Source organism: Coregonus clupeaformis, chromosome 32, assembly GCF_020615455.1.
Source record: "Coregonus clupeaformis isolate EN_2021a chromosome 32, ASM2061545v1, whole genome shotgun sequence".
Taxonomy (NCBI): Eukaryota; Metazoa; Chordata; class Actinopteri; order Salmoniformes; family Salmonidae; genus Coregonus; species Coregonus clupeaformis.
This window is the reverse complement of record NC_059223.1, coordinates 4,011,684-4,036,701: the sequence shown is the minus strand read 5'-3', so window position 1 is coordinate 4,036,701 and position 25,018 is coordinate 4,011,684. Positions and strand designations below refer to the sequence as shown.

The window sequence follows — 25,018 nt, the reverse complement described above, 5'->3', positions numbered from 1 at the left end:
GAGACAGAGCGAAGGGAGGAGAGTGAGAGGTCAGCCCCATTTGAGCTCTAGTAATATGGCTGGGGGGAGGGCAAAGTGAGTGGAGCTCTAAAAACAACAGGCTGGACTGTGTGTTGTTTCAGCTCGGGCTGCCACTGTGTGTCTGCGGCCTGGCCCGTGGCTTTGTGCGAACGTGCAGGCCTATGTGGGGCACCGGGCATTGTGGGATTAAGGAGAAGACGGGTGCTCTAATGGTCGCCTGAGGGCAGGCACAGCCATCCTTTATCATGCCTCTTTTCTGTTGTCCCCCCCCCCTCTATTCTGCTCCCCAGGGCATCGGATTACAGGAAGCGCCACCATTTTCACAATCTGGTCAGCTCCATTTATCTGGGAAATCTGGACGATGAGGCAGACCCCTCCATCCCCATCCGTTCTCTCCCTGTGTCCCTGGGATACAGAGCACCTCTCCAGTCCTCTCTGGCTGCCCTATCAGACAACACATCTGACTGAGCTGACAGCAGCCTGGGACTGGGACACTAGCTCTGACCTTTATGTCTGAATACTGAACATGCATCACAGAGCAGACACGGACACAGGGGGACAGGGAGAGTCTGCACTGCTCACCTACAGAGCAGCATGCACACAGACAGCATTTCCCTTAGCTCCATTTATTTGTAGGTGGGGCACCAAGCTGCTCATGGTGGCATTGTTATTCAGCACTTGGTTGTAGCGTGCATTTTTTCAAATGTATTACTAAATAGAATACAGGAATAATATACCTACTGTTATGAATTATTCTTGAAAACAATATTCTAACCAAGTTACCCAAATAGCTGGAGTGTTGGGTACCAGGGAACAATATATACAGTGGGGAGAACAAGTATTTCATACACTGCCGATTTTGCAGGTTTTCCTACTTACAAAGCATGTAGAGGTCTGTAATTTTTATCATAGGTACACTTCAACTGTGAGAGACGGAATCTAAAACAAAAATCCAGAAAATCACATTGTGTGTTTTTTATGGAATTAATTTGCATTTTATTGCATGACATAAGTATTTGATACATCAGAAAAGCAGAACTTAATATTTGGTACAGAAACCTTTGTTTGCAATTACAGAGATCATACGTTTCTTGTAGGTCTTGACCAGGTTTGCACACACTGCAGCAGGGATTTTGGCCCACTCCTCCTACAGACCTTCTCCAGATCCTTCAGGTTTCGGGGCTGTCGCTGGGCAATACGGACTTTCAGCTCCCTCCAAAGATTTTCTATTGGGTTCAGGTCTGGAGACTGGCTAGGCCACTCCAGGACCTTACGGAGCCACTCCTTAGTTGCCCTGGCTGTGTGTTTCTGGTCATTGTCATGCTGGAAGACCCAGCCACGACCCATCTTCAATGCTCTTACTGAGGGAAGGAGGTTGTTGGCCAAGATCTCACGATACATGGCCCCATCCATCCTCCCCTCAATACGGTGTAGTCGTCTTGTCCCCTTTGCAGAAAAGCATCCCCAAAGAATGATGTTTCCACCTCCTTGCTTCACGGTTGGGATGGTGTTCTTGGGGTTGTACTCATCCTTCCTCCAAACACGGCGAGTGGAGTTTAGACCAAAAAGCTCTATTTTTGTCTCATCGGACCACATGACCTTCTCCCATTCCTCCTCTGGATCATCCAGATGGTCATTGGCAAACTTCAGACGGGCCTGGACATGCGCTGGCTTGAGCAGGGGGACCTTGTGTGCGCTGCAGGATTTTAATCCATGAAAGCAGTAGTGTGTTAGTAATGGTTTTCTTTGAGAATGTGGTCCCAGCTCTTTTCAGGTCATTGACCAGGTCCTGCCGTGTAGTTCTGGGCTGATCCCTCACCTTCCTCATGATCATTGATGCCCCACGAGGTGAGATCTTGCATGGAGCCCCAGACCAAGGGTGATTGACCGTCATCTTGAACTTCTTCCATTTTCTAATAATTGCGCCAACAGTTGTTGCCTTCTCACCAAGCTGCTTGCCTATTGTCCTGTAGCCCATCCCAGCCTTGTGCAGGTCTACAATTTTATCCCTGATGTCCTTACACAGCTCTCTGGTCTTGGCCATTGTGGAGAGGTTGGAGTCTGTTTGATTGAGTGTGTGGACAGGTGTCTTTTATACAGGTAACGAGTTCAAACAGGGGCAGTTAATACAGGTAATGAGTGGAGAACAGGAGGGCTTCTTAAAGAAAAACTAACAGGTCTGTGAGAGCCGGAATTCTTACTGGTTGGTTGGTGATCAAATACTTATGTCATGCAATAAAATGCTAATTATTTACTTAAGTCATACAATGTGATTTTCTGGATTTTTGTTTTAGATTCCGTCTCTCACAGTTGAAGTGTACTACCTATGATACACATTACAGACCTCTACATGCTTTGTAAGTAGGAAAACTTGCAAAATCGGCAGTGTATCAAATACTTGTTCTCCCCACTGTACACACACACACACACACACATCCTTTAAAAATAGATTTATTCCCCTTTATTACTTTCCAACCCCACCACCCTTTCCCTACTTGGAGTAAACTAGTGAACAACAATGCTTAGGCCTCTACTTCCAGCTTATACTTAATATATATATTTTATGGACACAGTCAATTTTACAATATTTATATTTTGTTTGTTTTTACTCCTGAACTTCCTCTACCCTCAACCTCTCCGATCATTTTCATGATGTCCATCCGGCTTGCTTCTATATGCCATATCTTTCTAACTGTGCTCTTTTACAATAGCTCCCAACCTACAACCTATATACTTATTATGGACACAGTATGCTTACATTATTAGTTATCTTGTTATTATTTGTTGTTATTAGTCCCATCCTTCAGCTCTATTCAACACCACCCATCTATCTCTTAACACCATCCATATAGGATTTCTATTTGCCATATATTTTAACTGTACTGTGATGTTTTACAAAAGTTCTGAACCTTTCTATTCTCATTGTTTCTACAGATTGTGAACTGAAAATAAACATTTTTGCTAAAAGTATTATTATATTGATTGATTGACTATGACTTTTCAGATCACCCAGTAATGCTATCTGCAAGGTTAGCTCCAGGTCAATATTGCAATATTTTAGCCATTCCTGGACCTGTGTCCAAAAACAAGCTACAAATGGACAGTACCAAAACAAATGATCTAATGATTCTCTCTTCGCAGCTAAATCTGCAGAGCTGGGAAGATTGTATCCCCCATATAAATAACATTGGTAGCAAGAATTGTATATAATAAATTTAAATTGAAAGGTTCTAAGTTTTGAATCCGGTGTCGTTTTGCGTATTAGTTCATATGCCATGGTATCGGTACGTCAAAAAATCTCTTCCTAACTATTTTGCAATCTATATGGGATGGCTGTCAATCCTTTGGTCCTTAAATGAAACTGGTATACTTTTTTATTTATCACAGTTTTCCTTAACCAATTATGTTCTTTAATGCAAGGCCAACAGACAAGTTCCTTACTTTCTCCCCCTTCCACTTTCCTCTTCCATTTTTGCGGTAAGGCTGCAATTATTTGGTTGTAATTTTGGGTAGAGCAGACATTTCCATATGTTTTTGTTAGCTGCATGTGCGACATAACTCCACCAGTCCTACCGATTAAATCATTTACGAAGATGATACCTTTTTTAAACATACTTTCCAAAACAAATGTTGGGGTCAATTTGTATATTTGAATTTAACCACAATATTTGTTGCATTATTTGTTCTGTTGTTTCTGGAGGATTAAATTGAAATTGCAACCAACTTTCTATGGCTTGTTTTAGAAATAGTGATATATGGGAGATGATTACCTTTTCAAATAACAAAGTGAGAGGTTGTAATCTGAATAAAGGGAAAAAGGCCATTGTCTCACCCAATGTTCAAGAATCTAACTAATTTGCTAGAAAACCAGTTTGGATTTAAGTATAACTTTTGTACGACTGAAGCTTTTAGTGATAGGTCTAATGCTTTAATATTTAATAATTTCTGTCCTCCGAATTCATATTCATTATATAAATAGGCCCGTTTAATTTGGTCTGGCTTGCCGTTCCAAATAAAATGGAATATTTTTTTCTCATATAATTTAAAAAACTGTTCGTAGGCAAGACCATAAGCAAATAGGTCAACTGGGATAATACTAAAAAGTTTTGCTAACTTTCTATTAAAATGTATTGAAGTGAGATCATTTATTTCCTTTGGGATATGTATTCAGAGTATATCCACATCACCACCAGGGAAGAATATGACACATTTCCAGTAGTCTCTAAAAACAGCAGGAGCGCTGTAAACCCAAACGTAAGCTGAAAACAATCATGACTAAATGGCAATTCAGGTTTCAGTTATTTAGACCAGTTGTGTTTTCACGAGAATAAAAACACAGCTAGCTCTTACAGTTTCACTACAGAATTAGACGTTTATCCATGTTTCTCAAACGTCAAATTTAGAAGTTGTTGCAAATGTCACATTTCAAAGTGTTTAAGGTTAAGTTTAGGCATTAACTCCAAATGGTTAAGGTAAGGGTTAAGGTTTGGGATAGGCTTAAAACAAAAATAAACAACTTTCTATCGCTGGATTGGAACTTTCAAACTTTGGAATCAGAGGCAGATGCTTACATCCATCCGCCACCCCTCGTCCACAACGACTTGGCAAAACCTACTTGAAGGTAACAGCGCTCACGGTTGCCCCTATAGGCCGGTTTCCAAGTCACCTCCCGACGTTCTCAGACATGGACGTCGAATACTGACCTGGCTGCAAAAACGAGAAGAGTTCAAAGCAATTCAAAACATGATAAATAAGAAGTATGGCATGAGTCCGTGTGAGAGGAGTCAATTGTGTGTTGGCAGCCTGCTATTCTAGCGTGCATAATTGTTTTACATTGGTGCACACAGTGCAGTTTTTCAGCTTCTATTCTTTATGCAGTGGGACTGTGGCGTGGAACCAACTGACTTAAGGCTCGCACCGAACGTGCATCTAGCATTTGTCTACCGATCGTGCAGTGTTTTAGGGGCCACCTGCTGTAGACGTCTGACTGACGACTTTTTCCCCACACGATTATTCAGAAAGTATTCACACCCATTGACTTTTTCCACATTTTGTTGTGTTATAGCCTGAATTTTAAAATGGATAAAATTGAGATTGTGTGTCACTGGCATACCCCATAATGCCAAAGTGGAATTATGTTTGTAGAAATGTTTACAAATTCATTCAAAATTAAAAGCTGAAATGTCTTGAGTCAATAAGTATTCAACCCCTTTGTTATGGCAAGACTAAATAAGTTCAGGAGTAAAAAAATTCTTAACAAGTCACATGAGTTGCACGCAATAATAGTGTTTAACATGATTTTTGAATGACTACCTCATCTCCGTACCCCACACATGCAATTATCTGTGGGGTCGAGGAGTGAATTTGAAACACAGATTCAATCACAAAGACCAGGGAGGTTTTCCAATGCCTCGCAAAGAAGGGCACCTATTGGTAGATGAGTAAAAATTAAAATAGCAAATATTGTATATCTGAGCATGGTGAAGTTATTCATTACACTTTGGATGGTGTATCAATACACCCAGTCATTACAAAGATACAGGCGTCCTTCCTAACTCAGTTGCCGGAAAGGAAGGAAACCGCTTAGGGATTTCACCATGAGGCCAATGGTGACTTTAAAACAGTTACAGAGTTTAATGGCTGTGATAGGAGAAAACTGAGGATGGACCAACAACATTGTAGTTACTCTGCAAAAAATGCAGCAAAGAAATGAACTTTATGTCCTGAATACAAAGCATTATGTTTGGGGCAAATCCAACCCAACACATCACTGAGTACCACTTCATATTTTAAAGCATGGTGGTGACTGCATCCTGACATGGGTATACTTGTCATCGGCAAGGGAGTTTAAGATAAAAAAAAGTAATGGAATAGAGCTAAGCACAGGCAAAATCCTAGAGGAAAACCTAGTTCAGTCTTTTTTCAAACAGACACTGGGAGACAAATTCACCTTTCAGCAGGACAATAAACCAAAACTCAAGGCCAAATAAACACTGGAGTTGCTTACCAAGACGACATTGAATGCTCCTGTGTGGCCTAACTACAGCAGACTAAAATCTATGGTAAGAATTTAAAATGTCTGTCTAGCCATGACCAACAACCAACTTGAATGTTGTTTATAATAATGTGCAAATATTGTCCAATCCTGGTGTGCAAAGCTCTTGGAGACTCAGAAAAAGGTACAGCTGTAATATGTATTGACTCAGGGGTGTGAATACTTATGTAAATTAGATTTCTGTATTTAAATTTCAACAAATTTGAAAATAAATCTAAAAGTATGTTTTCACTGTGTCATTATGGGGTAGTGTGTGTACATGGGCAAGAAAAAAATATATTTAATCCATTTTGAATACAGGCTGTAACATTTCAAGTCAAGGGGTATGAATAATTTCTGAAGGCGCAGTACATGTAAAAATCGGTGCGCACTTGGTTCGCAAATTACATTTAGAGGTGCTAAGTACTCTCGGCCATCAAATGATATTGGTGTGTCTGAGCCCTTACAGAATGCCTTATATCAGGAGTTCATATGCAGGGTGCAAACATTGCATATAAACTCCAAATACGCACAAAATGTCTAAAATGCTTAATGTAACAAAGCATGTTCACCAAAATACAACTGGTGAAACAGGAACATGTAGCCTAAACTAGTATGGCTAAATACTGTATAAAGTAACGTGATCCCATTGACAAAACCATAGCCTCCATCTACCCTCTTTGACGAGACACAGGCACTTACTATTGAGACAGGGGTCGCGTTAGAGTTCAGGAATCAGCGTTTTCAAAAAGCAGTTTTAAACCATTTCAACCTGCGTTTTATATTGAAAGTCAGTGTTTTTTTTTGCTTCACAGAGCGATCAAGGGAATGCAACTACAGTTTTCCTTCACAGAAAATACATTAGTGTAGCACATTCAGAAAATAGCTTCATTTTCATCAGATGACAAAAGAAGTGCAACGGTATTTGGCCAGCAGCCACACAAGTAAATGAGCTTACAATGAAAAAGCAAGGAATTTTTGGCAAAAACGATGCATGGCCATCATATTTCAAAATGTTTATCAAAGACAAAATGCAGCCAGCTATATTTCTTAATGTTTTGCTTGAAGTTAATCTTTCATTTTACCAGAGAAAAGTAGACTACACCGAGAAAAGTACAGGAAAAAAGTAGCTACACATCTATCAGAGTGCTGTCTAGTGCAACTGAAGCACTAAATGTGTCTGAAGCCGAGCAGAAATTACAATAAGAAGCATTTTAGATCTGCGTTTACAAAACGCAGCAAGATATTTCACGACCCCTGCAAGAGCTGATATGTAAACAAGCATGTTATTTTCCACCTTATCCAATGTCTCACCCTGTCCGCCTCTCAAAGCCCCCACAATGACTTACAGCTCGGAACAGCAGCAGCTCAATATGACAGACACCAGAGTCCAGTGGCAGCCTGCTATATTTCAAGCATCAAGCATCAGCAGCCGCAGCACGCTTATTGTAATATCTTACTGAGGCAAATTAGATTCAGCCATCCTGTCTGTCCTCCACATTGGAGAGGAACCTGACACTGCCTCTTGAGAGAGGGGGGAGTAGAGGGGAGGCGGGAGGGTGTGTGTGCTGCGTGTGAGAGACCTGCACACTGCCCCTCTTCAAAAAACATCTACATTATTGATCAGGCTGGCTTCTGCAGGGACCACGCTAAAACTCCTCACCTCCAGCGCAGGCAGGCGAGACGGCAGAGAGGCAGGCAGAGGCAGGGGGACTGAGAACAGAGCCAGGCAGGCAGCACCACAGGCCCTTTCACACTGCGTGGACAACACCACAGGCACAAACACACGATTTATGCACTCACGTGCACATCCATGTACATATTTTGTATTCTAGAGTGAAATTGCAGTGAAATGGGAAATTACCTAACATTTACTGATTATTCTTGAACAATAACATATGGCCCATCGTTTTCTACATCATGGTCTTTGATAGGTTCTTAGCAGAATAAAAAAAGGTTCAACAAGGTACTTATGCTACACACTGAAATAGGGCTAACTTTTAGTCCTAAGCATGATACTGATGACAGAGCTTGACTACTGCAAAAGAGCTATTTGCACATGGAAAAGATAAGCCTGTGCCTTCAACTAGAGCCACCATAACAGGCATTCCAGCAAAATGACCATTGCACTTTGACCACAGTTCAGACATATGGACCTCATTGATTTCTAAACTGGAATCCAATTCAATACGATATTGAACCTCCCCCAAACTAGCCAGCGATTCCATTAAAAATGCCAATATCCATCTGAAGAGATATACATTATTACCCCCCCCATGTCCACGTAGAGAAGGCTTCTGACATGGCCAGTGTAGTTTAAGGATATTAGGTCCATCTGTCCAATACTATAGGAAGAATTATAGTCCTATGATTGATGCTGAGGGGATGTGGTGGTCCCACCTAGCTATCTTAAGATGAATGCACCAACTGTAAGTCGCTCTGGATAAGAGAGTCTGCTAAATGACTAGAACGTAAATGGGAAGAGGGGAGAGAGGAGGAAACATTATAAAGGGAAGATAGGCAGGGTGATGCAACCAGATGGTGAGGAGGGGAAGATAATGGTAGAAATTTAAAAGGATGAAATTAAGGGGTTTTATCAAATGAAGGAAGAAAGCGAGGAAGGAGAGAGGAATCCGCACCACTCCTGACAGTTACCAGGGCTTGTTTGTTCAGCAGAGCCACCATCCACACTGGGCTCACACACTCCATCTCAAAACACCCAGCATTCTACTGTTGTCAAGGTAACCATTTCTCTGTGCTGCGAAACCCACATTCCAAGGAATTCAAAACACTCACTGGTCCTAATCTAAAACGTGTGCTTTAAACGTATGTGTGCTTTCTCCTGGAGAGTTTCCGCTTCCTTTTGAAAGAAATAAGAACAGCCTTTACAGAATTCAAGAGGAAACGTGAGTATGATAAATTAGTGAGTTTTGTGGACGAGGTCGTCGATAGGAAATCAAACCTCACCTCAGGGGGGCAGACACATCCCTGGTCTCCTGTTGATCCTGTCATCTTCTGAAATAACAGGGACAATAAGGCTGCCATTTCATAATGGCCACTATTTAAACCATAAAGACTTTCTAAATGTCAGGCAGGCAGCAGACGTGCGTACACAGCTTCACTACCATGCCTGAGTGCTTGTTTGTGACTGACTAGCTCACAGACACGATGGGAGGGGTTGATGCCCTTCCCCGGGCTGTCTACCACACACACGCCCTAGTGCAACAGCAGAGGTGGATTGAGGGTCAGTAAGAGAACACACATTACCCCCCCCCATCTTTAGCTCCCTAACCATCACATTGTAGAAGACCCAAAAAGGGAGACTTCAGAAATTGCACAAAAAATCTAAACCAACCCAATAGTCTTTCCTAATCTACAAAGCAGCAGCACATTTCACAGTACCAAGTCCAACCCCTTCTCATTCTACATCTATTCTCCTCTGCAGAAGCAATTGAGAGGCTGAATACCAGGTTGTTAGAATGCCTGCACAGGTTTAGCCATGACATTCAAGAGAAATTATTTTCAGATTTTACCGTATTATTCATTGGAGAGCAGCGGTGGACAGGAAGATACACTAAATGAACCCCAAAGCGCACTTCTCCCATAGAATAATATTAAATGTCTTGACAGGATGGGTGTGTAGCTCTTTACATGAACAAATAAGGGGTTTTAATCCATTTGCCCCCCAGGAAAGACAGTGAGAGGTGTAAAGAGATTATGCATCAGAATAATTAACACTACTATTAAAATCACCAATATTTCATCATTTGACATTGATATGCCCAGAGGAAACCAATAGGTAGAACACGCCTGGTAAGAGGTGGGCGACGTGTGTGAGAAAGGATGTTTAAATGTGCATTGTCCTTCACCCATCTCCAGCCCCCTCATGATGGAGCTGTGATGGCTGCACGGAAATAGTGACGTAAACAACATCTGACTGAGTCACAGCAGAACTGGAGGCTGGGAAGGGAACAGCGCTGTGTTTCTGTGGAGCAGCTCACCGCAAAAGCAGCCTCATGCACTTAAGATTCTGAGACGAGCAGGGCTGCAGTAGCCTTGGCTGGTGCACTGACGCGGTCTTCGAATGCAGAGAGAGAACGCAGCGAGAGAGCATGAGAGAGAAACAGAAAGAGTGGTGAGCAGAAACGGAATAGAGAACATGGATGAGGAGATTTAAGAGGATGAGCCCTGAGGGGTAAAGGTGTCAGCATGCTTCAATTCGGCTGGCGCCTAGCCGAACTGCGCTTGAATTCTCCCTTAAAAAGACTGTTGCTTGAAAAACAAATAAAAAAGCGGCAATAGTACTGTTTGTCCATTTTGAGACGCCGTAGCCAGTATAATTCTGACTATTTTGAGGAAATGTAATCTAAGATAAATCAAGAAAATCGGTCATGAAATTTTGCAGAGGAGATCTTATTTGCATCTGACTAGGATGTTTGGTGCGGTATTTCTCAAGTTAAAACATTTGCATGAGGCCGAAAAAACCCTTATCGAAGTACAAAACGAACAAAAAACATCAAAATGTCGTCATAATATATGCACAAACTCTTCCCAACTGTTTCGGCTGGGAAGCATGCGGACGCCTTAAGAGTGAAATTACGATGAGAACGGAAAGTGACGTGAGGGAAACTGTGACAAGCTTCTCAGAAACACATAAGATGGCCTCAGTAAGGTAGGTTATAATAGCAGCATTCAAAGACTCCCCTCTCCCAAGTATACAGGAACTGAGGTGGCCAATTACCCTAGATATACCCTGTGTAGCTCAGTTGGTAGAGCATGGCGCTTGCAACGCCAGGGTTGTGGGTTCGATTCCCACGGGGGGCCAGTATGAAAAAATGTATGCACTCACTAACTGTAAGTCGCTCTGGATAAGAGCGTCTGCTAAATGACTAAAATGTAAATATACACCAAACTAAAAAAAACGGATTCTTCCCCAAAGTCGAAGATTTCATTTTCTCACTGATGTAAGATCTGCTTCTAGAGAGCCTACCTGACCGTTTCAAGGACCATTTTGTTTGTCATTTCCTGTTCCCATGGCAGCAAAGGCAGAGGGGTTTCAATGATGGCCTAGTGAATCTGAAGATGGAAGGGAGGTGCAAGCAGCAGCACATGGCACATCAACCCCACACAGCCACCCTAAATCAATTCTGCATTAAGACTGCACATAGCCATCCACCCACTCTCAGCCAGGCAGCCAGATACAACCAATTCATCTAATCTGCTGCTACACCAGCTGACTTACAGGACGTGGACATAATACCTCTGTGGTGCAGAAACCAATGATTGTTATGGTTGTTTAAGCACATTCAACACTCTCCTCCCTCATCAAGGTAGTATGGGTGGTGTAGTAATGTGCTCTGGAGGGGATTTCCAATCCCATAGCTTTGAGAGGCGGCCGTCCCTGCCCGGGGTCTCACTGTAACGGGAGCTGACCACCATGGCTATTGGGTAGCTGTGGGTGTCAGGTGTGGAGGAGGCATTTCAGAGGATCTATGTCCTCTGTTGGGCCTCTGTGTCACTTCCAATCCCCTCCAATCAGCCAGGAGCCAAACAACCAGCCACCAACCTAACAGCCATAGTCCCTGTGATTTCTCATTTTCTCCTCATCGGAAACCTGTCTGCCCAGGAGAAGTGGATATGCATGAATTAAGGCTGTGTAGAAATTACTGCCAAGTCCATAGAGGGGATGGGGAACATTTGTGTGGCAGTATGCGTGTGCATGCTTGTGTGTGTGTGCATGTCGGTGTGTGTGTGGTCACTGCTGCGAAGGGTCTATTTAGTTCTGCTTCCGAAGTACCACCTGGACGATGAAGCATTGAAAACATCACAGATTGCAGCTACAGCCAACCACACAGCTGGGGTGTGTTCCTGTATGCAGCCAGCCTTAACAGGGCTCATAATTGTTACGTGAATTTCTCTCTCTACTTCAACCTAAGCTTGAATCATTACCAGAGGTTGTAAGGCTCTGGTTTTAATCATCAATGATTCAAGGTCCACAACCCACAAGTATTATCTGTATTTTTATTCATGGAGAGAGCTCTGACGCCAAAAACACAAACATACGGTTTTATACCTCCTGAACTTGACTCCTCCCACCTTTAGGTGGCTTTTCTAAACAGTTTCCGCCTTCCCCTTCACCCTTGAATGTTTAGTACCGCCCCCTCTGTTAGTGGGTTGACACTACATGATAATTCTAACATTTATACTGTATTTGGGGTGAAATCCTTTAGTCATTATTCTTAAAATCCAAATTAATCTAACAATAATAACACTATATGTAGAGGTGTTACCACGCAAACACACACTCATTCACACACAGACATTGAATCACACAGGATTCTAACAGGCAGAGGCCACGCTCAAGGCCGTGGTGGTCACTCTCACTTCCCCACTAGAGTACTGATGGTGCTGGGCATGGGGCCTGGTGCTTGGTTGTGGCACAGATGCATCAACTTCCTGTTCTCACAGGCAGGGCTGGCATGCAGTGCTGCACAAACACTACAGCTAAGCCGGACAGGCTGTCATTAGGGAACGCAATTACCCTTCATAACAATCCTCTCCACTATCATTCTGTGCTCATCCTGCCTCACTCTCTCGCTCTCTTTTTAAGGGCACACACATTCAGATTAATACACGTTTAAGCTCGAATCGTATGTCAACATGTTCCTTTTTTAGATTAGAGGGAAATCAATGGCGACATCCCAAAAAGACAGGAAAACAGCATGTCTACTGCTGTGAAAAAAAAGCTTTAGCCTATTTAAAATCTTTGTAAAGTTGCAGTGAATGTATTTTTAAGTGGTAAGAATCAGTATCACACAGCAGTGTCAAATGAAAAGCGAAGAGCTCACAGCAGCTGGCAGACCGACTATTCTGGCCTGAAGAGTAATAGGTAATTTCTTCAGAACCCAAGTCCATGCATATGTTATCAGCAGCACCATGACCCCTTCAACACACACACCCAGAGAGTTACACACATACATACTACAAGGCTGCAGCATCCCAACGAGCACAGATGAATCTTTGAGGTTGGAGCATGTATTTGCTAAAGAAGTGCTTAAAAGAAGTGCACGCTGCAGAGGCTTTGATCACACAGATGAAAAGAGAGACGTCTCTCCACCTCCTGCCTTACATTCTAGGTGCTGCATACCTGGCATTCTCTCACTGAAGGAGAAGTCAACTTTCACAACAGCCTTCTTTCACACAGAGAGCATTTACATGGTGCAGAGACACTGTAGGAAACCTACGACTTGGCAAACCAAGCTTGGTAGAAACAGGGGGAGGGAAAACGCTAGTACCGCATAGCCCCTCCCCCAAACACAGACACGCTAGTGTTTGTGTGTCACAGTGATTTACTCAATGAAGGAAATGAGGCAAACCGTCAGCTCCAACGCCCTTCACTTCCGGTGAACAGCGCTTCCTGAAGAACTCGAGCTATGCATAGGTAGAGCGCCTTGCCAACTGTGTTAGAGTATAGCAGCACCTTCAGCAGAGACACTAGCTAGCTAGACCATCCTGAGCAGAAAAGTTGATGGGTAAGGTTGTTTGTAGTGATGCGACTTCAAGTATAGATTTGTAAAAATAAGTGTTTTTTTGCACTAGGTAGCTTTAGTCTGCTGTACCTGCGTCAAAAGTCCAGTATTTTTCACCCTTTAGCTTGTTCTCCATCTTTTTAAATAGTGAGACGTTTTCAGAACTTATTTCCATGACTGATCAAAACTAATTTTCTCATGCTCTCTCGTGCCTATGCAGCAGACATATAGTGAGCAATATGTTTGGAACATCAAATCGCAATAAATAAAAAAAATAAAAAAATTGCAGAATCGAAATACATATAGAATTGTGAGAATCACAATGCATAGTATCGTAACATCGTATTGTGAGGTCCCTGGCAATTCCCAGACCTAGTTGTTTGTGTGGTATGGGTGTATGTGTGGTTCAGGAGGGTGTTTGTTTAGCTAGCATTACCGTGCATGACTGTGCATGACATGGCCACACCTGGCGGTGCTGGGCCCAGCCAGGAATGCAGATAAGCATGACTGACTGACAGTAGGGAGAAGGGGGCGCAGCAGGCCTCGACCCTGTGAAGTTTCTCAGTGGGTGGCTGGTCAGCACTCTTACTGCACTTTCAAATGCGCCAAAAATAACCCTGTTACGCGCAATTGAATAATTCATTATGTAAAACATTCATAATAGAACAGCAATAGCCTTAAATAGATTTCAACGTGGGCCCTGCAACTGGAATGGTTCTCTAAAAGTGCACCAAACGTGCCACATGAAATTGAAAACCAGCTATTTCAGACCATAGGATTATCCAAGATTTTCAAAATCTCCCGTGGTACGTTCAAAACAAGACATTATTCTGAGAAATTAGCATGGAATTTCCAACCAAAAATTGTGTTGGAAGCAACCCCTTGCATACATAATCAGCAAGTCATAAATTGTTCTGTCCTACATATATATATACACACACACACACACACACACGCAAGATAAGGCTGGCGTATTTCTATAAAAAGCAACACTACCGAGTGGAGTTTGACACACGTAGGACAAATAATGAAAGTAGGCCTACATTTGGCAGTAGGAGCATTAGTGTCCACACACATGCATGATTAACATTCTCAACATCAAAACAAGAGCATGATGATTATCATGATAACCTAGATAGTAGTGATGGGGGGGGGGAAATTAAGTTACTTATTGGAATATTATTTCCAAGTATGGATTTTGCTAGGTAGCATTAGCTAGCGCTAGCCAGCTGTTTCACAAGGCTGTAGTAGTGACAGGTTAAGACATCTCCAATCTAAGTTTTGCCTTGAGAATGAGAAAATTAACTACTAAGCACGCATTTTTTACTTCTCCCATTGACTTGCCTAACCCTAATTTGGTTTGTTGAGTCGATGTTGCGCCTCGGAGTTTGAAAACTCAGTGCTAAAAGGTGTTTTCCCCACGCAGACTATTCCAGTTAACTGCAGGAGGTACAGTGCATTGTGAAAGTATTCAGACCCCTTGACTTTCTACGTTACAGCCTTATTCTAAAATGGATTAAATACATGTTTCTCCTCATCAATTTACACACGATACCCCATAATGACAAAGCGAAAACAGGGCTAGAATTTTTTGCAGCTGTATACAAAAAAAATCAGAACAGAAATACCTTATTTACATAAGTATTCCGACCCTTTGCTATGAGACTCGAAATTGAGCTGAGGTGCATCCTGTTTCCATTGATCATCCTTCAGATGTTTCTACAACTTGATTGGAGTCCACCTGTGGTAAATTCAATTGATTGGACATGATTTGGAAAGGCACACACCGGTCTATATAAGGTCCCACATTTGACAGTGCATGTCAGAGCAAAACCCAAGCCATGAGGTCGAAGGAATTGTCCGTAGAGCTCAGAGACAGGATTGTGTCGAGACACAGATCTGGGGAAGGGTACAAAAATTATGCAGCATTGAAGGTCCCCAAGAACACAGTGGCCTCCATCATTCTTCAATGGAAGACGTTTGGAACCACCAAGACTCTTCCTAGAGCTGGCCGCCTGGCCAAACTGAGTAATCCGGGGAGAAGGGCCTTGGTCAGGGAGGTGACCAAGAACCTGATGGTCACTCTGACAGAGCTCCAGAGTTCCTCTGTGGAGATGGGAAAACCTTCCAGAAGGACAACCATCTCTGCAGCACTCCACCAATCAGACCTTTATGGTAGAGTGGCCAAGCGGAAGCCACTCCTCAGTATAAAAGGCACATGAAAGCCCGCTGGGAGTTTGCCAAAAGGCACCTAAAGACTCTCTGACCATGAGAAACAAGTCTGAAACCGAGACTGAACTCTTTGGCCTAAATGCCAAGCGTCACGTCTGGAGGAAACCAGGCACCGCTCATCACCTAGCCAATACCATCCCTACGTTGAAGCATGGTGGTGGCAGCATCATCAGCATCATGCTATGGGGATGTTTTTCAGGGACTGGGAGACTAGTCAGGATCGAGGGAAAGATGAACAGAGCAAAGTACAGAGAGATCATTGATGAAAATCTGCTCCTCAGCACTTAGGACCTCAGACTGGGGCAAGGGTTCAACTTCCAACAGGACCACGACCCTAAGCACACAACCAAGACAACGCAGGAGTGGCTTCGGGACAAGTCTCTGTATGTCCTTGAGTGGCCCAGCCAGAGCCCGGACTTGAACATCTCTGGAGAGACCTGAAAATAACTGAGCAGCGACGCTCCCCATCCAACCTGACAGAACTTGAGATGATCTGCAGAGAAGAATGGGAGAAATTCCAAATACAGATGTGCCAAGCTTGTAGAGTCATACCCAAGAAGATGAGGCTGTAATCACTGCCAAAGGTGCATCAACAAGGATCTGAATACTTATGTAAGTGTGATATTTCTGTTTTTATTTTTAATAAATTAGCAAACATTTCTAGCAACCTGTTTTTGCTTTGCCATTGTGTGTATTGTGTGATGAGGAAAATGTTATTTTAACCAATTTTAGAATACGGCTTTAACGTAAACAAAACGAGGAAAAAGTCAAGGGCTCTGAATACTTTCCGACTGCACTGTATGAGACATTTCAGGAAAAACAGGAGTATCAACCAGCACTGCAGCCAGCAGGTGTTGACAATCTATAGACTCAAACACCACTAACTGGTTTTAAGGACAGTTGGCTTGGCTGCAAGAGGAAACAGTATTTGGGTGCAAAACAAACTGAAGCATGCTTTAACCTTAGAAGGAACTATGCAAGGCGATCTCAACAGTCAGGTGAAGGTACCCACTGGGCAAGCAGGACAAACCTAAACCTGTCCAAACGAACAGCTCAGAGCATGTAGAAAAACACCCAACCAACCCTACACAAGTCACAGGCAAACCCATCCCCCACCAGACAGAGCCTCCAAATCAGTGTCACACTTCACAAAAGAGCTCCAAGCAATCCTGGAAAGCTAGCTATATCAACCTAGTCATGTGACACACTGGCCTCATTTGTCTGAAACACAGTTGTCTATCAAACCCTAATGAGTAACAGAAAGTTCCTGTGTGCAGGCTTAGTTTAACATCCAAGATCACAGTGTGACACCCATTAGAACTGGCAGTGGGAAGGACTGAATCCAATGCATAATAACAACCAGAGTATAGGCTAATGGAAACAAGCCAGAGAATATGGTGGAAACAATGTGATGAAAGAATCATAACAAATGTGTGGTTAAAATACATTGGCAATGTGCAAACCACAAAAGCAAACAAAAACTTCAGCTGCTAATTGTTGTAAAGAGATTGAACAACAAACAAACTCCACAAATCAAAGCTTGGTTGTATAAAAAAACAAAAATAATAGCTGAGTAGTATAAATGTCCTTGGTGGTCAAAGGAGGGTGCTTAGGGCCTTTGTGTGATGTATATGGCACCAGGGCTAGTGAAAACAAAGTGTCACAGCCCCGTGGAGGACGTCCTCTTTGGTCTTTGCTTAGGTATGCTTTTCAGTCACGCACTGCCCCACGACCCCATCCCCCTTCCTGTCGCTGCATTTCAATGTAAATGGACCGATTGAATGGCTGCAGCTGCCCCATCAAAAGGACAGCAGAGCTGAAGGCCCCAGTGATTGAGATTCAGCCAGGCCACGCTCCCCCACCCACCCAGCTCATCACCAAAAGGAGAGGGGAGATACGAGCCCACAACAACCCACAGGAAATTCAATTCTCTGGCACAACTCTAGCCAGCAGCCTAAACCCATTTCTAAAATGGCAGTCCTTCTCCTCCCAAGCATTTCAAACGCTGGATAAAACCCTGCTCACTTAGAACTTGAGCAGCCGAGGGAGAGAAAAACTAAGTATGAAACATTTAAGAGTGAGGAGGAGTGACTGAGGCAAGCGATTCCATGTGAGCTGAGTTTGGTCTCTCTCCACCCAGACAGGACAGAGCAGCACAGAGGACACGTCAGAGCTCTCCTCTTTCAGGGGCTCACAGGCAGTGACTGAAGAACTGGCCAGCCAAGCCAGCTACCAAAGGACATTCTTAGTGCCACGTATGGATAATACATCACGCAGTGCTAAGCACATCCAATCAAAACACCAACTGTTGTCTTCAGATTTACACCCCCCTTGTGATTGTGATCCTTCCCAGCTCACATCTGCCCACGTTAGCAAAGCTGTAACCTCCCCCACACTTGACACAGAAACTGCTCTCTCATACAAAAACTTCTTGAACATAAAGTGCTGGACTTTTTGGGAGGAAATACACAAAGGTACAACAGCATCCAACTGTAAACAAGGAAGCAAAAGCCTATAATTGAAGCTTTTGCTTCATGACATAATGTTTGGGGGGAAATGTATTGGTCTCTGAAAAATAACACCGTGCTTCTCACCTTAAAAGCAATACCAAAATGTTCCGCTTCAAGTGTGCCCTTATCAAAAGATCAAAAGCAAAACTGTTAAAAGTTAGGTTTTAAAACTGCAGCAAACCAGAGGAGGGGAGACCCGTTCCCTTTGATCTATAAGAGTCAGGGAATAAATATTATTAAAAGTGCTGCAGTGGAAGACGTGAGCAAAACCTGTGACCAGGAGAGGAGGCATCAGACACAGGACCTTCAAAACTCCAAATGAGGCATCCCTGTCCCTGGGGCAGAGCAGGGAGAATGAGACACAGCCATTTTGATATTTTTTGTTTGTGTGGAGGGAGGGGGAACGATTTCAAAGGGGTTTAAATGGCAATCGACAGTCCAGAGAGATTGCGCTAGCTGGGAGAATGTTATAAAAGATTTACACCGCAAAGAAAAAAAGCGAATGCTAGCCCCATTCTGTGGACACAGAAGATTCTGGAACACTGGCTATACCCTAATGCTGTCCACAGTATTGGTGGGGCCAGCTACATGACTGGGTTTATCATTAGCTCATAACATAACAAAACCTTCCTTCCCACATTCAAACATGTGGCCTGGAACCAGAGTAAACAAAAATAAAAAACATTGTGATTCAAGATCCAACACCTTGTCAGAGCTGTGACTCAATCCAATGGAAACAGTTGCCTGGGTATAAACATTGTAAATCTTTAGGTGAGCAGTTTCTCAGCAATGCATGCCACAACAAGTGTGGGGCCAATGCAGCTACTGCACACTGACCTCAGGGCCAACGTGTAGAGAGGATGTGGTGGGACAGACCACAGACAGTCACAGTACTGATGTTTTGCTGTGTCTTTCCTGCACCACAGGTTAAGATAGTCGCACAGAGCAGCAACATAAACACAGATGGAGGATGTACAGACTTGCGGAAGCCTTGTCACTCTCCTCTACACAAGACATAACACGCCAAACTGAACAAGGCCCTCCAATCCAGACTGCCAGAGAGGCATTGTGAGGGACACATTGTTCCCCACTGCAATTTATATTTCTGCCCATATTAGCCAGTCTGCCATTGCTGAAGGTGTCACGTTACACACCGTGTAGGCAGGCGAGGGCACTGAGGGACTATGTAAAATAGTGGCACTGCCATGACCACAAATGGGCTAATGTTCAGGAGACTTGGGCCAGGACACAACAGGAACCACGGTCTCTGAACCTGAGTCAAAGTGGCTCACTTAGGCAGCTGAAGACCGGGCACACCGGATGTCTGCCTTGAACAGGAAATCGTTCTGAGAAATCCCAGCTCCCAACACAGCTCCTGACCTCACTGACCCAGGCAGGACTCAATTTCCTGTCTCAGGCTTACACACTACAACAGGACACTGGTGAAAATCTCCATCTTGGCTACAAAGTTCTCCAAAACCTCACCCTAAAGCTGAAACTAACAGGGGAGTGTACCAAGTGGATACATGGCGTAATACGTGTTGCACCAGGTACCAGGGCTACTTATTGTATAAAGTTGATTTAATACATCCAACACAGAGCAAAGTTGTATTTACATAAAAAAAAGAAGAGGGATGTAGTTGCAAAATAACTACAGAAACTAAGACACACGAAATTGGGGCTTCCAACGTCTTGACAAAGGTGGTGGTGGGGGATTACATGCATTGCTGCGTCTGCAGTGAATTTCAATGTGAACGCCCAACAAGCTGAAGAGCTCAGAGTATCTCTAAGAAAATACAGCCAGCAGCTCCACTGCAGTGTTTTCAACATCACTGATACTGCACCAAAACGTTATCAACCACAGTCTACTCCAAGTACAGTGTCATTTGTTAAGAACCATGCTCATCTTTTCATGCTCTCCCACAACCAGAAGTCAAAGCCTTACTATTTTGACTTCTTGTTGACTTGAAATGTTCATACCATTCCACAGCCACTCAAATTATAGAGCCTGAAACCAATGGCATTGGGACTACTATAGGAATTAATTCGAAAACACTGCACACCTGTATTACTTTGATGACAACCACAATGATGCTCTTGTTAGGACATAGTAAATGACACATTTCACAGTAACTGTGTTAATACATTACAGTAAAATATTCTAATCAAAGTACCAATCCTGGATCCATGGACCATGAGTCGACTAGGCAAACAAACATTGCCAAATCAAGGAGAAGTCCAGCAACTTTGGAAAGCACTAATTTATTATGATGCTAGTCTTAGCTGATCTCACCACTGCATTACACATCAACATAACCTATTATTTCATCCCATCTCGGTGTCTTTTTCCACAAAGAAATAAGCAGATGAGTTGTCTGTAAAAACGTCACTGGCAGTGATATAGTATTCCCTTGAACACATGGTGTTCGTTCTTTTTTTAACAACAAAATAGATAAATCGCCTGAAGATAAGTGTAGGCTATTACATGGATGGCACTGAAGCTTTTCAAATACATTTGGGAGTATATCCCAACTACCTATGCAACTAAATATCTAGCTATAACATTAGCAGGATCTGTAGGTCCACAAACTACTCGCAGGCTAGTTTGCCACGCTTTTCGCCTAGATTAAGACCTTACTTGCCATCTTGCTAGTTAAACGCGTACGTAGTTAGAATACTGGGGGGGTCAACTAGCTTCATAACACATTTCTTCGACTCAAGCACGAAGCCATGTTATCTAGTTAATTATACCGTTAGCCTTAGCTGTTTAGCTATCTAACATATATAGTTCACTAACGTTAGTCACCTAACAAACACAGCTAGCTAGCCAACTAATGTTATTGCGTCTTACCTTCGACAGAATCTGTGTTACATCGACAAGCTTATCGGCGATATTCCTGTCCGATGCTTGTTTTTCCCATTTGAGGCCCTCTGGTTCAGCAATCTGCCGTCCGTAGACATCCAAGAAATGTTGCAAACATCGTAGTTCAAAATCCGACTACTGGAAGCTACTGTTAGCAAGCTAGGCTAGTTAGCTAGCTAATATTTCTAGGCTAGTGCTAACTAGCTTGCTAATTCCTGAACACCAACAACCGACAGAGAAAGCTTAAGATCTTCTCGAAAACGTTCATGGAGAATTTGTATTTTGTCACCATGGTCTGAAATGAAGCTTTGTATGCTCGGTAATCTAAACGGGAGACTTGTGAGGTAAACTTAAAGTAGCTAAAAACGATATTTTGTTTCGGCTTAATCTTCTTTAACGACCCCTTGCAAACTGTTTCCAGACGGGCTTTGACTTCGATATGGGGCTAAAGGAAAGAGGCCAAATGAAACACTGATTGTGATTGGCTTTTGAATGTGGGCGGGTACTATTTGTGCAGCGATGAAATTTGCGCCATTATGGATCAAATCAATGTACAAAATCTACATTGATACAATAATCTGAAGGCGCGAACATGGTTGACGGATTACTTCAATTTCCATGGTTGGGGACCCATTTCCATTATACAGTTGGGAGAGAAGGCAAAGGAAATGGAGTACGATGGCTGGGTGCACTTGATTTACCTCGCCCAGCGTGATGGATTAAGATACCTCATATCGTATTATTATTATTCACGTGAACAAACGTATTATTGCATACTTAAATCTTATCGTAGTCCTACTCATGATGTCAGTAGAACCAAAGCACATTTACAGGTAACTAGCACCCTAGTCTGTCCCAAATGTCCAGATCACAGGACAGGTCTGAATAGCCTATTTCACTTCCAAAACACTTTTTCTCGGTGCAATTATCGATGCATGATTTCTTACCGTTGACAACTACAATCTCAATATCACAACATTGTTGTTGTTGATGATGATGACCTGTGCACACTTTGAAAGTCAGACAGGTTTGGGTAATTTGGTAATGCATATCGATTGCACCCATTGAAGAGCGGCCTCTGCTGGGCGGCAACATGACCTGCACGGAGATGTAAGAAGAGCAATCATTGGTTAACATATTTATTTTTCTCTTGAATCTGTTTCTTCATTGGCTTATTTAAATGTTCGTCACGATGATGGGGTGGGCCTTTATTTTGCCTCTCAAAACATTATTTGTTTAATGGTCCTCTACATTATTAAATGGACATACAGGTCGTACTGCATGCGTGTAGGAGTTCCTTTTAAAAAAAATGTGTCACATGCTTCGTAAACGACAGGTGTATTTACTAACAGTGAAACGCTTACTTACGGGCCCTTCCCAACAATGCAGATAGAAAGAAAATGGAAAAAGAATAGTAAATAGTAAAGTAAATCACAAAATGTAACTGACTCGATGTGCAGGGGTATGACGTAATTGAGGTAGATATGTACATATAACTAGGAATAAAGTACATTTTAGTCATTTAGCAGACGCTCTTATCCAGAGCGACTTACAGTTAGAGCATACATTATTTTTTATATTGGCCCCCCGTGGGAATCGAACCCACAACCCTGGTGTTGCAAACGCCATGCTCTACCAACTGAGCTACATCCCTGCCGGCCATTCCCTCCCCTACCCTGGACCAATTGTGCGCCGCCCCATGGGTCTCCCGGTCGCGGCCGGCTACAACAGAGCCTGGATTCGAACCAGAATCTCTAATGGCACAGCAGTGCCTTAGACCACTGCGCCACTCGGGAGGTAAACAGTAGCTGCAGTGTATGTGATGAGTCAAAAAAGTTAGTGCAGAAATGGTAAATGCAGATAGTCTGGGTAGCTTTGTCCCCATGTGCAGTTGCAAACCGTAGTCTGGCTATTTTATGACGGTTTTGGAGCAGTGGCTTCTTCCTTGCTGAGCGGCCTTTCAGGTTATGTCGATATAGGACTCGTTTTACTGTGGATATAGATACTTTTGTACCCGTTTCCTCCAGCATCTTCACAAGGTCCTTTGCTGTTGTTCTGGGATTGATTTGCACCTTTCGCACCAAATTACGTTCATCTCTAGGAGACAGAACGCGTCTCCTTCCTGAGCGGTATGACGGCTGCATGGTCCCATGGTGTTTATACTTGCGTACTATTGTTTGTACAGATGAACGTGGTACCTTCAGGCGTTTGGAAATTGCTCTCAAGGATGAACCAGACTTGTGGAGGTCTACCATTTTTTTTGCTGAGGTCTTGGCTGATTTCTTTTGATTTTCCCATGATGTCAAGCAAAGTTTGAAGGTAGGCCTTGAAATAGATCCACGGGTACACCTCCAATTGACTCAAATGATGTCAGTTAGCCTATCAGAAACTTCTAAAGCCATGACATCATTTTCTGGAATTTTCCAAGCTGTTTAAAGGCACAGTCAACTTAGTGTATGTAAACTTCTGACCCACTGGAATTGTGATACAGTGAAATAATCTGTCTGTAAACAATTGTTGGAAAAATTACTTGTGTCATGCACAAAGTAGATGTTCTAACCGACTTGCCAAAACTAGAGTTTTTTAACAATACATTTGTTGAGTGGTTGAAAAACGAGTTTGAATGACTCCAACCTAAGTGTATGTAAACTTACGACTTCAACTGTATTTGGTTAACAATTTAACTAATCGGTACCGCTATTCGGTTAACTATTTAACTAATCGGTACCGCTTGCCGTGCGGTAGCAAAGAGAACAGTCTATGACTTGGGTGGCTGGAGTCTTTTACCATTTTTAGGGCTTTCCTCTGACACCGCCTAGTATAGAGGTCCTGGATGGCAGGGAGCTCGGCCCCAGTGATGTACTGGGCCGTACGCACTACCCTCTGTAGCAGCTTGCGGTCAGATGCCAAGCAGTTTCCATACCAAGCAGTGAACTGGCTTTCAATGGGGCAGCTGTATAACTTTTTAAGGATCTGAGGGCCCATGCCAAATCTTTTCAGCCTCCTGTGGCATGACCTCTTCACGACTGTGTTGGTGTGTTTGGACCATAATAGATCCTTAGTGATGTGGACACCGAGCAACTTGAAGCTCTCAAACCGCTCCACTTCAGCCCAGACGGTGTGAAAGGGGACGTTGTCATTGATTAGGCTGTATTAGGCTACCACAGAGTATATCATTTTTGGTATTACCTTAGTCTACCAGGCTATCAGATTTTCTCTGGTATTTCTTAGGCAGGGCAGCTTTTACAATCACAATGTCATGCACAAACCTTTATGAACAACAACAAAACTTTCCAAGCTGTTTCACCATGATTTTACTGATAAAAGATGAGTATTGAGGAATGTTCTATTTTCTAAATATAAACACAATGAGTGCGCGATGCAATAGCTACCTCTGGTGGCTACTTTTGTAACTAAAGCAAACGTCCATTGAGACTTTATTTAGCATACACGAGAGGCAGAAACAGTAAAATACAATATTGTATCAGCGCACACGCACATTGCCAATAATACGTGTATTTTTGTATTTTTTTTTTACAGTTAGCATCTATTCTATGTGGCATTTTTATCTCAAGAAACGTGTTTGCTGGCTGGGAAAATCCTGCGCAGGTAGGACGCTCATGAAGCAACATCGTGACATAATCAGACAAGGGTCAAAGGGCAGTTCAGTGCTGACTTTTCTCTATATATCTATGATATATATTTACTGACAATAAATTATATATTTTCTGTAAATTGAAATGTATGTCTATCTCAGCGTGAATATTGAATCAAATCAGATAAATAGATGCTCTTTGATCAAACGAAATATAGCTCTCGGTGTTAAAGT

General features: G+C 42.9%; 1 protein-coding gene across 1 annotated transcript in view; it reads right to left on the bottom strand.

The window, feature by feature from the left end:
• LOC121559459 (ankyrin repeat domain-containing protein 11-like) overlaps positions 1–21,604 on the bottom strand; it is a 128,797-nt gene extending 107,193 nt beyond the window's left edge. Inside the window, 1 exon segment of the mRNA XM_045210006.1 lies at positions 21,178–21,604. The gene's annotated coding sequence lies outside the window, so the exon portion shown is untranslated.
• Positions 21,605–25,018: the final 3,414 nt, after the last annotated feature.